A 13,218-nucleotide genomic window follows, 5' to 3' on the forward strand; every position below is an offset into this window, starting at 1 on the left:
TATTTATTTTTTTTTGTAGAGACAGAGTCTCACTTTATGGCCCTCGGTAGAGTGCCATGGCCTCAAACAGCTCACCGCAACCTCCAACTCCTGGGCTTAAGCGATTCTCTTACCTCAGCCTCCCAAGTAGCTGGGACTACAGGCACCCGCCACAATGCCCGGCTATTTTTTGGTTGCAGTTCAGCCGGGGCGGGGTGTGAACCCGCCACCCTCGGTATATGTGGCCGGTGCCTTACCAACTGAGCCACAGGCGCAGCCCCCATTTTAAGCCATCTTGAATACATCTTGAAAGCATGTAACATGTAATAAATTAAGGCTGGGTGCAGTGGCTCATGCCTATAATCCTAGCACTTTGAGAGGTCAAGATGGGATGATAGCTTGAGGTCAGGAATTTGAGACCATCTTTGGCACATAGTGAGACCCCATCTCTACAAAAAATGAAAAAAAAAATTAGCCAGGCATGGCGGCACACAATAGTAGTCCTAGCCACTTGGGAAGTGAAAATGGGAGCATCTCTTGAGCCTAGGAATCGGAAGCTGGAGTGAGCTATGATTATGCCACTGCATTCCAGCCTGGGTGACAGAGTGAGACCTCATCTCTAAAAGAAATCTTTAAAAAATTAAAACTTAAAAAAAATTAAACATGGGCGGCGCCTGTGGCTCAGTCGGTAAGGCGCCGGCCCCATATACTGAGGGTGATGGGTTCAAACCCGGCCCCCGCCAAACTGCAACCAAAAAATAGCCGGGCGTTGTAGCGGGCACCTGTAGTCCCAGCTACTCGGGAGTGTGAGGCAGGAGAATCGCTTAAGCCCAGGAGTTGCTGTGAGCTGTGTGAGGCCATGGCACTCTACCGAGGGCCATGAAGTGAGACTCTGTCTCTACAAAAAAAAAAAAAAAAATTAAACATTTAAATAAATAGTAATCAAAGTAAAACACAAATTTTCAGGAATTCCTCAAAAAGGGTGATGTGTGTACCATGAAAGGTTAACTCTGGCAGACAGGGACATAAATAGTGACCAGAGAAATTTTAAGTTGTAGAAAATCGAAAGGGCTCTTTTACTCTCTAGCTACGTTATAGGGTATTACATGAGAATAAGTAAGCACTATATACAAAAGTGATCACATTTATCAGTGAAAAGGCTGAGCTTTGTTTTAAAAGGTAAAATCCACTTGAATTGTTCAAGTATCACTTTACTGTTTGAAAAAAAATTCTGCAGACCCATTTAAAATCCCTTCTCCCTGTGGCCCAGGCAGCTCCCTGCTGCCTTATTACAAGAAAAAACACCTGAATAAAAATCATGATTCATGGTCTTTACCTTCTTATGTAAATAGTGCTGCTGCCGATGAGCCTTATCTGCAGACTCAAGACGTGAAATCCTTCAAGTGACACTGAGATCTGCCTACAGGTGCTGGCAGGGGAGGAAGGGCTCTCTAGGAGGGACTCCTGAAGAGGAAGTCCAGAAGGATGAAGAGGAAGCTGTACTGAGGGGCAAGTCAATGACATCAGTGTCACCTGGGAAGACAGGCGCCAATGAGGATTTATTAATAGAAAGGGCACCCGGGTAAATGTCACATCTAGAAAATAAATGAGTTAGTGCAGAGAGAAGCTGGGGATCTGCTTCAAATGAAAGAAAGAAGGGCTTTTCTCAGCAGTAAGAAGATGCTTTCTTTTTTTCCTGCCTAAGAGGACAGGAATTAAAATAAGAATAGTTTGGTTTTCCCCCAGGCCCTGGGTGAGAGGTGGGGATGGGGCCAGTTAACGGCTAATGGAGGGTCCAGTGGCTTCCTCAGTTTCTCTCCTGATTCTCTTGGGGGGATGCAACCAGACCGATGGGCCTTCTGCCCACTGGTACTTTTCCTCATGCCCAGCAAGGGGCAGAGTATCCATCACCCCAGGCTGCACCCCGGGAAGCATTCAGGGGCCAAGCCCCCATTCTCTGCACTCCCACTTCCTTTCTGTAACTCTGGGCTCATGGCTGGGCTAGTAATAAGGTGCGTTGCCTTTTAGGGAGTTAGGTAATCATACCCGTATTGTCTGTGGCTTCCGAACCAATCGAGTATGAATACAAATTGTGTGTAGAGGGTTATTTGTTTTGTGGTGGTGACAGCTGTTCTTGGCCATTCGTCCTTCATAAGAGCACCCAATTTCTATTTACAAAATGCCTCCAGTTGTGGGTGATTTTTATGGGACAATTAATAAGGTGCTACCTTGTCCCAGTCAGTTGAACCCATTCCATGGTTGTTGGACCTTTGGGTTATGTTCAGTCTTTTGCTATTATGGAAACAGCTGCTATAAACATTATTACATGTGCTTAATTTCCTGGTGTTTAGTGAAAGAAAGAAGACTTGATCCCATTGTTGTTTGGCGGCCCGGGCTGGATTTGAACCCCCCCTCCAGCTCTGGTGTATGTGGCTGGTGCCTTAGGCACTTGAGCTACGGGTGCAGAGCCTGTTCTTTCATTTTCCTAATGGTCTTCTCTGAAGCACAAATTTTGAGAATGTCCAATTTATCTTTTTTTCTCCTATTTCTTGTTCCCTTGATGTCATAGCTAAGAAATCATTGTCTAGTTCAAATCATGAAAATTTATGCTTATGTTTTCTTTTTAGGAATTTCATAGTTTCAGTAGATTTTGAGTTAAACTCAAAAGGTAGAGGTCTAACTTCATCATTTTCAGGTTTATATCCAGTTGTCCCCACACTATTTGTTCAAAAGACTATTTTTTTACTCCATTACATTGTCTTGACACTTTTGTTAAAAGTACATTGACCCAAAATGGGAAGGTTTATTTCTAGACTCTCAGTTTTATTCCAATGATCTTTGTGTCTTTCCTTATGCCAGTACCACACTGTCTATTTTTTTTTTTTTTTTTTGAGACAGTCTTACTTCGTCATCCTTGGTAGAGTGCCTGGCATCATAGCTCGCAGCAACCTCAAACTCTTGGGCTCAAGCGACTCTGCCTCAGCCTCCCGAGTAACTGTGACTACAGGCACCTGCCACAGCGCCTGGCTATTTTTAGAGACGGGGGTCTCACTGTGGCACAGGCTGGTCTCTAACCTCGCAGGGTGCTAGGATTACAGGCACGAGCCACCTCACTTAGCCCCAGCCCTACACTGTCTTGATTACTGAAGATTTGAGGCAAGTTTTGTAGTTGGGAAGTTCTTTTCTTCTTTTTCAAGATTGTTTTGGTTATTCAAGTTTCCTTGAATTTCCATATGAATTTTGCCTTCAGCAGCTTGTCAATTTCTGCAAAGAAACCAGCTGGAAATTTTTGTTGTTGTTTGACAGAGTCTTGCTTTGTCATTCAGGCTGGAGGACAGTGGCACAACAGAAATTCACTGTGGCCTCAAACTCCTGGGCTCAAGTGATCCTCCTGCCTCAGCCTTCCAAGTTGCTAGGACTGTGGGCAGGCATCACCATGCCTGGATAATTTTTAAAATTTTTTGTAGCGATGGTATCTTGCTAAGTTGCCTGGACTGTTCTCTAACTCCTGGCCTCCAGCAATCCTTCCAACTCAGCCTCTCAAAGTGCTAGAATTGCAGGCGTGAGCCACTGCCGTCTGCCCAGCTGGGGTTTCGATAGAGATTGTATTGGATCTATAGATTCATTTTAGGGTTACTACCCCCCATTTTTACATATTAAGCCTTCCATTCTGTGAACACAGAATATCTTTGTACTGTTTTAACTCTTCTTTAATACTTTTCAAATGTATCAGAGTATACATTTTGTACTTTTATCAATTTATTATTCTTAAACTTTTTTTGATGCTATGGTAAATGAAATTATCACGTTGTTTCCCACTATGGTATATAAACAATCAATTTTTGTAGGTTGATCTTGTGTCTTACAACCTATTTGAACGTTTTTATAAGTTCTAATAGTTTTTTAGTGAAATACTCAGGATTTTCCAAATATAAGATTATTTCTTCTACAAAAAGAGATGCTTTACTTATTCCTTTCCAATCTGGATGCCTTTTATTTTATTCATTTTATTGCTTAATTGTCCTGGCTAGACTATCCAGTGCATTGAATAAAAATGACAAGAACATGCATCTTTTTCTTTGTCCTGAGCTTGAGGGATGGATGCTGTGAGATTTTTGTAGATGCTCTCAATCAGATTCCGAAATTTCCCTTCTTCTTCTAGTTTACTGAGAGTTTTTCATCAAGAAGGGTGTTGAATTTTGTCAAATGCTTTGTCTGTGTTTATGGACATGATCACATAGCTTTTGTCCTTTATTGAATGGTGTTATGTATTGCATTAATTAATTTCAGCTATTAAGTTTGAGCATTTTAAAATACATTCGCAGGCCATTTGCGGTCTCTGAAATACTGTTCATATCATTTGCCCATTTTTCTACTGGCTTGCTGGCCTTTTCCCGTGATTTATAAAGCTTGTTGTTAAATCCTGAGTATCTTTGTCAGTTATATGTGTAACACGTGCTTTCTCCACAAGGGTAGTTTGGCCTTTCTATCTCTTTCTGAGGTCTTTTGAGGAACAGTCAGTGGCTCTTACCCGCGATGTTATAAAATGTTAATCTTTGCTCCGTGACATTCTGGAGCCCTGTTATGAAATCCTTCTCTTCTGGAGGTGAGTGTATTACCCTCAATTGCCTTGTAAAATGTTGCCATTTGCAGTTGGATCTCTATTTCACCTGGAATTGATATTTTTTAAAAGGTGTGAGGTAGGATCAGATGTCATATTTTCCCAACCACGTTGGGGGGCCAAATGTGGCCCCATGTGAACCGTACCCTCTCCTCCTCTTCTCCTGAAACAAAGAACACGAAAGACCTAGTGAGCCCCACCCCTGGAATTTGTGCCAAAGGCCCCTAACCCACCAAGCCCTCTGGGCAAGCTGTGGAATGTGCCCAGGCCTGTGGCCCCACGTGAGAGGGGTCTCTAACTGCCCCAGGCACAGATGCCATCTTTGCCCTGCCCAGGCAGCCCCGTGTCTCTTTCAATATATGGGGCCCGAACCTCTGTGCTCCAGGCCTCATCTCTGGGTGCTGCGACCCCACCTTTCAGTATGAATATCTGATCATTTTAGACATCATAAATGCTGTAGTTCCTCAGACCCACTCAGACTCACCTGCCCCTGGGCTTCAGCTGCTGGCTTGTGGAGAGCTCACGGTAACTCCGGGGCTGCTGCCTCACCCACCTTGCTGCCAGCTGCCCTGACCTTCCCACAGACAGCTCCAGACTTCCCACGGCCCCCTTGTGCCCACTGCCGTGGGGGCACCAGCATGTCTGGCACCCCCCAAATGGTGACAGAGCATCTGTGCTCCCCCCACCTTGCTCACTGCGGGGGGTGGGGGCAGAACTTCCCGGCTATCCATCTTAGTAACAAAAGACAGGTCAACAAGACAAACGCAGATGAGTTTACTAAAGCATGTGGTGCATATTGCGCAGGAGAAATCTCAACAAAGAGTAACTCAGAGCAGCAGCTTGGAACTCAGGCGGCATCCTCAACTGGGAACAATGGTAAGGAAGTGACAGGACAAAGGACAACGGCTCTGAATAATTGTGTCACATTTGTCTTCTGAGTCAACAATTTTATTTTCAGCTTTACTAATTCTAAATTTTATTCCAAATTCGTGTAGTTATAACAGTCATCATTTCTGTTGGTACCTTCAAACTTCTGTATCACTTCTTCAAACCCAGGAAGTGTTATTCCCCACTCTGCGTTGGATGGTTTCAATGCTTCGGTGCTTTCAGCGTCTGCAGGTCTCCGGTCTGGCTCTGCCATCCCTTGTTCCCATTTTCTCTTGGGTCTCGGTTTCGTTGGCCTTTGAGATTGACTGTCAGTGGCTTTGTACTGAAGTTTCTGAGCCGTCTATAGAAAGATTTGTGTTTGCTTTTCCTAGTCATGTGGGGCCATATGAATTGGCACTACTTCCAATTTTCCACTTGATGTTTATCGGAACACACCATTTCCATGAAAAATGGCTGCAAAGCTCCCCGAAGACTGAGAAGTATTTTCTAATACACAATAATGTTTTTTTCCTCCCTGTCCTCCCTGCACCAGTCTGGACACTGGCTGGCCTCCACGTGGTTTTCTGGTGATCAATAGGCTTACTGCTCATCACCCCTTCATGGAAAGGTAGCCCTCTGAGGCCCCGGGTCTGTGCAGGAGTCTTTTTTAGGTTCTTCATTCAAACAGATTCTAGGCTTTATCTTCTGTTGCCTCAATCCTGTCTCTAGGCTGTCAAAGAGAAATCTCAAAATATGCAGGGCTGGGAGAATCCTCTGGAGAAAAATGTGGTGGGTGTCACCTGTTTCCCTACTTCCCAGCCACGCGGCCGAGGGTTTCTCTTTTAGCTTCGTTTTTGGCCTCTGAGAGATTCTGCTTCTTGTATAAACATAGCAATGCACTGTAAAAGACAGTTCTTGTGTTTTTCTAACATGTTTCATGATTTTAATTGGCAAGGTCATTTATTGTTTCTAGTCTGCCATTCTGCCGTCAGTGGAAGTACGTAGTTGTTTTAAATTATCCATGAGTTCCCCACATTTAGAAACAAGAACATTTCCATGGGGACATGGGTTTCTCAGCTTCTCTTGAGAAAGCAAAACATCCAGCCATGCTGGGCTCTGTCACGGGCCCGTGTGACTGGGGACAAGCAGTGTCTGTGTCCGTGGGCAGTGTCAACACTCTCCAAATCTAACAGCCTCCACTGCTGCTGTCCTACAGTCAGTCATTTTTTATTTTTTTTAAATCATTGCTGTGTACATTAATGCGATCATGGGGCACCATACACTGGTTTTATAGACCGTTTGACACATTTTCATCACACTGGTTAACACAGCCTTCCTGGCATTTTCTTAGTTATTGTGCTAAGACATTTACATTCTACATTTACTAAGTTTCACATGTACCCTTGTAAGATGCACCACAGGTGTAATCCCACCAATCCCCCTCCCTCCCCTCCCTTTTCCCCTTCCCCCTATTCTTAGGTTATAACTGGGTTATAGCTTTCATGTGAAAGCCATAAATTAGTTTCATAGTAGGGCTGAGTGCATTGGATACTTTTTCTTCCATTCTTGAGATACTTTACTAAGAAGAATATGTTCCAGCTCCATCCACGTAAACATGAAAGAGGTAAAGTCTCCATCTTTCTTTAAGGATGCATAATACTCCTTGGTGTACATATACCACAATTTATTAATCCATTCGTGGATCGATGGGCACTTGGGCTTTTTCCATGATTTAGCAATTATGCATAGGGCTGCAATAAACATTCTAGTACAGATGTCTTTGTTATGATGTGATTTTTGTCTTCTGGGTATATGCCTAGTAGAGGAATTATAGGATTGAATGGCAGATCTATTTTTAGATCTCTAAGTGTTCTCTATACATTCAGTAGTTTTGACTGGTTCATCTGTCTGAGGAGATTCCAGTTTGTGGCCTGTGTCACTGAGAGAGTCCTCTGCACCCCACACATCCTGGGGTCATCCTCAGCTCTGCTACTTACCAGCTGTGGAAGCTCTGGGAATTTCCTTAACTCTTGGAGTCTCAGGGTCCTCATTTCTAAAATGGCAGTAGTGGCCAGGCCTGGTGGCTCAAGTCTGTAATCCTAGCTCTCTGGGAGGCCGAGGGGGGAGGATCACTGGAACCCAGGACTTTGAGACCAGCCTGAGCAGGAACAAGACCTTATCTCTACTAAAAACAGAAAAAAAAAAAAAAAAGCTGGGCATGGTGGCAGGCACCTGTAGTCCCAGCTACTCAGGAGGCTGAGGCAGGAGGATCACTTGAGCCTAATAGTTTGAGGTTGCTGTGAGCTAGGACACCAGAGCATTCTAACCTGGGTGACACAATGAGACTCTCTTGCTCTCAAAAAAAAATGGCAGTAGTAACAGTGTCTCATATAGGTAGGTGCTACGTATACATAAAGAGATGGAGAGATGAGGCCTGGCTTTCAATTCTAAGTTCAAAATTTACAAATTGGCTTATGTGACTCCCACACAGTCTTATCCTGCCTACTACTTCAACCTCATTTCTACCCTCTCCTTTTCATTCTAAGCCCAATTGAAAAATCTTTTCATTTTTATCTTGACTTTTTGTGTTTATACATGCTGTTATTTCTGCCTAAAACTGCCCACCCCCATACTCTGGGCTAATTCATATTTCAAACTTATTTCTTTATGGATATTTTCCCATAATCATGGCTCCAGGCTAAATCCCCTACCAATAAGCTCCTGTATTAACTATATAATGCTCGTCACACTCCTAATTCCTTGTTTTATATCTGTTGCTCCTGTTGAACTGTGACCTTTTTTTAAAATAAGAGCCCTAATTGTCATGTTCATCCTTATATGACTGAGACCAAGTGAGGGACCAGCACAAAGTAGGCCCCCAGTAAACATCTGTGGGATGGACTCAAGCGTTGGAGCTGCCTTGTCAACACTCCTCTGCAAGTGCAAGGTCAGAATAAAACGCAGTGACTCAGATGCCGCAGCCTGGCAGGTGGGGCCTCAAATGGTGTTCAGTGAGGGAGATGTGTGCACCAAGGTTGTGCTGGCTTCTCAGCTTTCATCCTCTTACCGTTCCTGTTAGAGAGATAACTAAAAGAAGGACGTTTAATCAGTGGTGTTTACCTTCATCTCTGAAAGGCAGCACTTTCTTGGATGGTGCGTAAAAATACTTAGACCAGAAAGACCAATGAGGATGAGGTGAGGATGACCTTGTCCTCACAGGGCTGACACAGTTACGCGCTGAGCTCGGGAGATACAGTCACAGTTCAGCAAGAGGCTGCACCTTCCCCGTAAGCACAAGCCGGGTAGCACCGACCCTCCTTGCTGCTCCCATAGACAGGATCTCTGCGGCTAGAATCATAAGGCCTTTGCATAAGAATTGCTTAAGATGTTTTTCAGATCTTGGATTCCAGAGGGACACCCGAAATGGAAGACTCCCCCAGAGGAACTGAGACAGCAAGAGAAGGCAGCCTCTTCATCTTCCCTTCCTGCGGCGTCACCCTCACTCCAACCAATCAACCACTCCCGCACCTCGGTCCACTCCAAATCCTTTAAAATCCCTGCCCCCAAAGTCCTTGGAGAGGCAGATTTGAGGTTTCCGCTCCTCCCTTCGTCTGGTGGCCTTACGACTAAGTCTCTTCTCTGCTGCAACCTGGCGTCCCGGCATGTTGACTTGTGGGGCACATCAACCAGTGAAACTATTGTGCTTACAGTTCAGTGCTGACCAGCCAGGAGGCCCTTTGTGGGCTTATGCCCAGACCTCAGGGTCCCCTTGCCACTTTGGTGGCCACAGAAGAGCTCAAGTGGCCACCTGGCTCCTTCAAGCCAGGGACCATCTCTGGAGCCTCCCTTGCTGGAGGGGCATTACCAACTTTGGTACATATGTTTGCCTGCAACAGAAAAGCAGTTTCTGCATCTGGAAGATGGCTCTGAGGAGTACTCACAAACCTGACACCTCCTTTCGCCACCTTGGAGGTCCGGCTGATTTTAGAATTCCGACTTGTGAGGCTTTGTGTCACTATTTTTTTGACGTGTGTGTGTGTGTGTGTGTGTGTACCCGGAGGCGTGGCCAGCAGAAGTTCAGTGGCCTTGACTCAGGAAGCTGCTTCTCATTATGTGTGCTGTGACTGTGTCTCAGGCTATATGGGAAATGCTAATTTGCTTCCCCCAAGCAACCCCTTGGAGTCACATCTTACAAAATTGCATGGCTTTTGTCTATAGACCCATACAAGAGAAGAAATTAATTTTCTTTTGTAATCACCTGGCTGTGGTACCCATTAAGATATAGTGAAAGTGGTTCTAAGCGTCTGAACCCTCATGGGGGTGGCTGGCCAGTCACTCTGTGATGCACCCCGTGCACACGTGTTAAATAAGTTTGTGTGCATTTTCTCCAATGAATCGGCCTCCTGCGACTTGATATTTCAGCAGAACTTCAGAGGGCCAAGCTGGAAGCCCTCCCTTGACCCCGGTTTGGTGTTGTGATTGGTGGTGAAAGCTCTCCTCTGCTGAGAGCCAGTTAAGGGAATCCAGGAAACTGATTCGCTGGCAAAAGGATAAGAATTTTCAACCAGTCAGGCTTCCTCTCTCTGTGTGCAGTCTGGCTGAGCAGACAGTAAAAAGCACGGTTTATTTCTTTTGCAAGGTTTTGATTAATGGGAGAAAAAGATTGTGCGGCTCTGGTGCACTTTCTGATACTTTGTGGTATAAATATTCATGTTGTTTGACCCCGTTCCTTCCACAAAAAGCCTTTTCCTTTGTCTTTGATTTTATGCGTGCTGTCATGACGAGGGGACTGGGTGAGGTTCCCTGTCGTCTTATTCATGTCCTTGAGAGTCTGACTGTGACCCAGTGGGACCACTTGCTCTGGGCCTCTGTCCTCTGGGGGCTGTGATTTGAGGGTGTGCAATTCATTTACAAAATGCCAGAGTCTGATCCTAGCTCTAATATTGGCTCATTTAATATTAGTTCAAATTAAGCTATCAAGAAAATGTAAAGCAAAACTGGTATTCCGATATTCTTAGGGAATATAAACTAATACTTCAGAAAGTTTTTAGCAATATAGAAGAACAATTTTTTTTTTTTTTTGTAGAGACGGAGTCTCACCTTATTGCCCTTGGTAGAGTGCTGTGGCATCACACAGCTCACAGCAACCTCCAAATCCTTGGGCTTAGGCAATTCTCTTGCCTCAGCCTCCCGAGTAGCTGGGACTACAGGCGCCCGCCACAACGCCCCGCTATTTTTTTGTTGCAGTTTGACCATGGCTGGGTTTGAACCCGCCACCCTCGGCATATGGGGCCGGCGCCCCACCCGCTGAGCCACAGGCACCGCCCCTAGAAGAACAATTTTTAAAAAATACACTTAGCATTTGTAATAATAGCTCTGCATAGAACATTAAATATATCTATGTAAAAATAGTCTGCGGTGAACAAATGTTGCTTTTATACTATTAAAAGTATTATTTTAGTTATGGCTTTTTAAAAAATTATTTTATACATATAATTATGCTCTCCATGTAGAAGTGTGAAATAGTATTGAGTCCAGCATGGCCGCTTGGGTTTTCTGTGGCCCCAGGAAGTCTTTCTTTGAAAACTAAATTGCTTTAATTTAGCAAACATATTAAAATGAATCCAGGCTAGGCACAGTGCTGAGGCCTGTAATCGTATCGCTCAGAGAGGCTGAGGCAGGTGGACTGCTTGAGCTCAGGAGTTCTTGACCAGCCTGAGCAAGAGCAAGACACTGTTTCTACTAAAAATAGAAAAATTATTTGGGCCTGGTGAGGAGCCTATAGTCCCAACTCCTTGGGAGGCTGAGGCAGGAAGATGGTATGAGCCTAGAATTTTGAGGTTGCTGTGAGCTAGGCTGATGCCATGGCACTCTAGCCCAGGTGACAGAGTGAGACTCTGTCTCACAAAATAAATCAATAGGCCAGGTGCAGTGGTTCACACCTGTAATCCTAGCACGCTGAGAGGTTAAGGCAGGAGGACCACTTAAAGTCAGGAGTTTGAGACCATCCTGAACAAGAGCCAGACCCCATCTCTACTTAAAAGGCCTGTAGTCCCAGCTACTCAGGAGGCTGAGGCAGGAGGATTGCTTGCACCCAGGAGTTTGAGGTTGCTGTGAACTGGGCTGACACCACAGAACTCTAGCCTGGGCAACAGAGTAAGACACTGGCTCAAAAAAATAAAAAATAAAAAAAATAAAATGAGTCCATTATACCCATAAACCATAATAACCTACTTTTTCTTTAACTTTTGAAACATTACTAATTTTGTCTTTTAAATGATTTGACTACAATTAGTGCTGCAGAATGATCAATTGGTTTATCATATATCATCAAACATACTTGGCAATTCTTGCAAAGTGACAGAATCTAATATGCTAATGGAATATAATTTTTATGAATAGTAAATTAATAAAATTGGCATAATCTTACATTTTGTAAGCATTAATGAATCATTAGTTTCTCTTTTGTAGTTTCTTTTCCTATTTTGTTTTGTTTTATTTTGAGACAGTCTCATTTTGTCGCCCTTGGTAGAGTGCTGTGGTGTCATAGCTCATAGCAACCTCAAACTCTTGGGCTCAAGTGATTTCTTGTCTCAGCCTCCCGAGTATCTGGGGACACCACAATGCCTGGCTATTTTTAGTATCTCTCACCACAATGCCTGGCTATTTTTAGAGACAGAGTCTCGCTTTGGCTCAGGGTGGTCTCAAACCTGTGAGCTCAGGCAATCCACCCGCCTTGGCTTCCCAGAGTGCAGAGATTACAGGTGTGAGCCACAGAGCCCAGCCTCCTATTTTGGAACCAATTAGAGTTAGCCCTCCATGTTTGTGGATTCCACATGCACAAATTCAACCAATCACAGATCAAATATCTTTCTATCTATCTATCCCTCTATCTATTGATATACATATCTATGGATATAGATATGTAGATATAAAAGGATGGTTTTGTCTGTACAGAATGCATACAGACTTTTTTTCTTTGTTATTATTCCCTCAGCAATAGAGCACACCAACTGTTTATATTTGCATTGTATCAGGTATTACATGGGATCTGGAGATGATTTAAAGCCACAATCCCCAAGCTTTTTGGCACTAGGATCAAGTTTCATGGAAGACAATTTTTCCATGGACTAGTAGTGGAGAAAGGGATGGTTTCGGGATGATTCAAGCTCATTACGTTGGTTGTGCACTTTATCTCCATTATTATTACCTTATAATATAGTATAATGAAATAATCATGCAACTCACCATAAGCAGAATCAGTGAGAGCTGGGGAGTGGCTGTAAATACAGATGAAGTGTCACTGGCTTGCCCAACACTCACCTCCTGCTGTGGACCTGGCTCCTAACAGGCCATGGACCAGTACTGGTCTGAGACCCCGGGGTTGGGGAACGCAGATTTAAAGTATAGGGCGGCCATATTGCACATGAACTTTGTGGCCACCCTGTATAAGGGAAGGTATGTACAGGTCACATGGAAATACTACACCATTTTATATAAGGAACTTGGATTTGGGTATCTGCCGGGCATCCTGGAACCAGTCTCCCACAGATACTGAGGCACTACTATAAATCTTTTTAAATTCTCAACATTTCTGAATCCAGAAATATGAGCAGCTCATCCCAAGGGCTATAGGACCCTGAAAACAAGAATTATTATAGGAGCTGATTATTTCAGCTGCCAAGAAATCCTCAGACTGCCCTAGGGAAGGTCCAGGTCCGGTGTTGTAACTGTTTCTTTATCTTTATCTG

This window comes from Nycticebus coucang, chromosome 9 (genome assembly GCF_027406575.1).
Source record: "Nycticebus coucang isolate mNycCou1 chromosome 9, mNycCou1.pri, whole genome shotgun sequence".
NCBI lineage: Eukaryota > Metazoa > Chordata > Mammalia > Primates > Lorisidae > Nycticebus > Nycticebus coucang.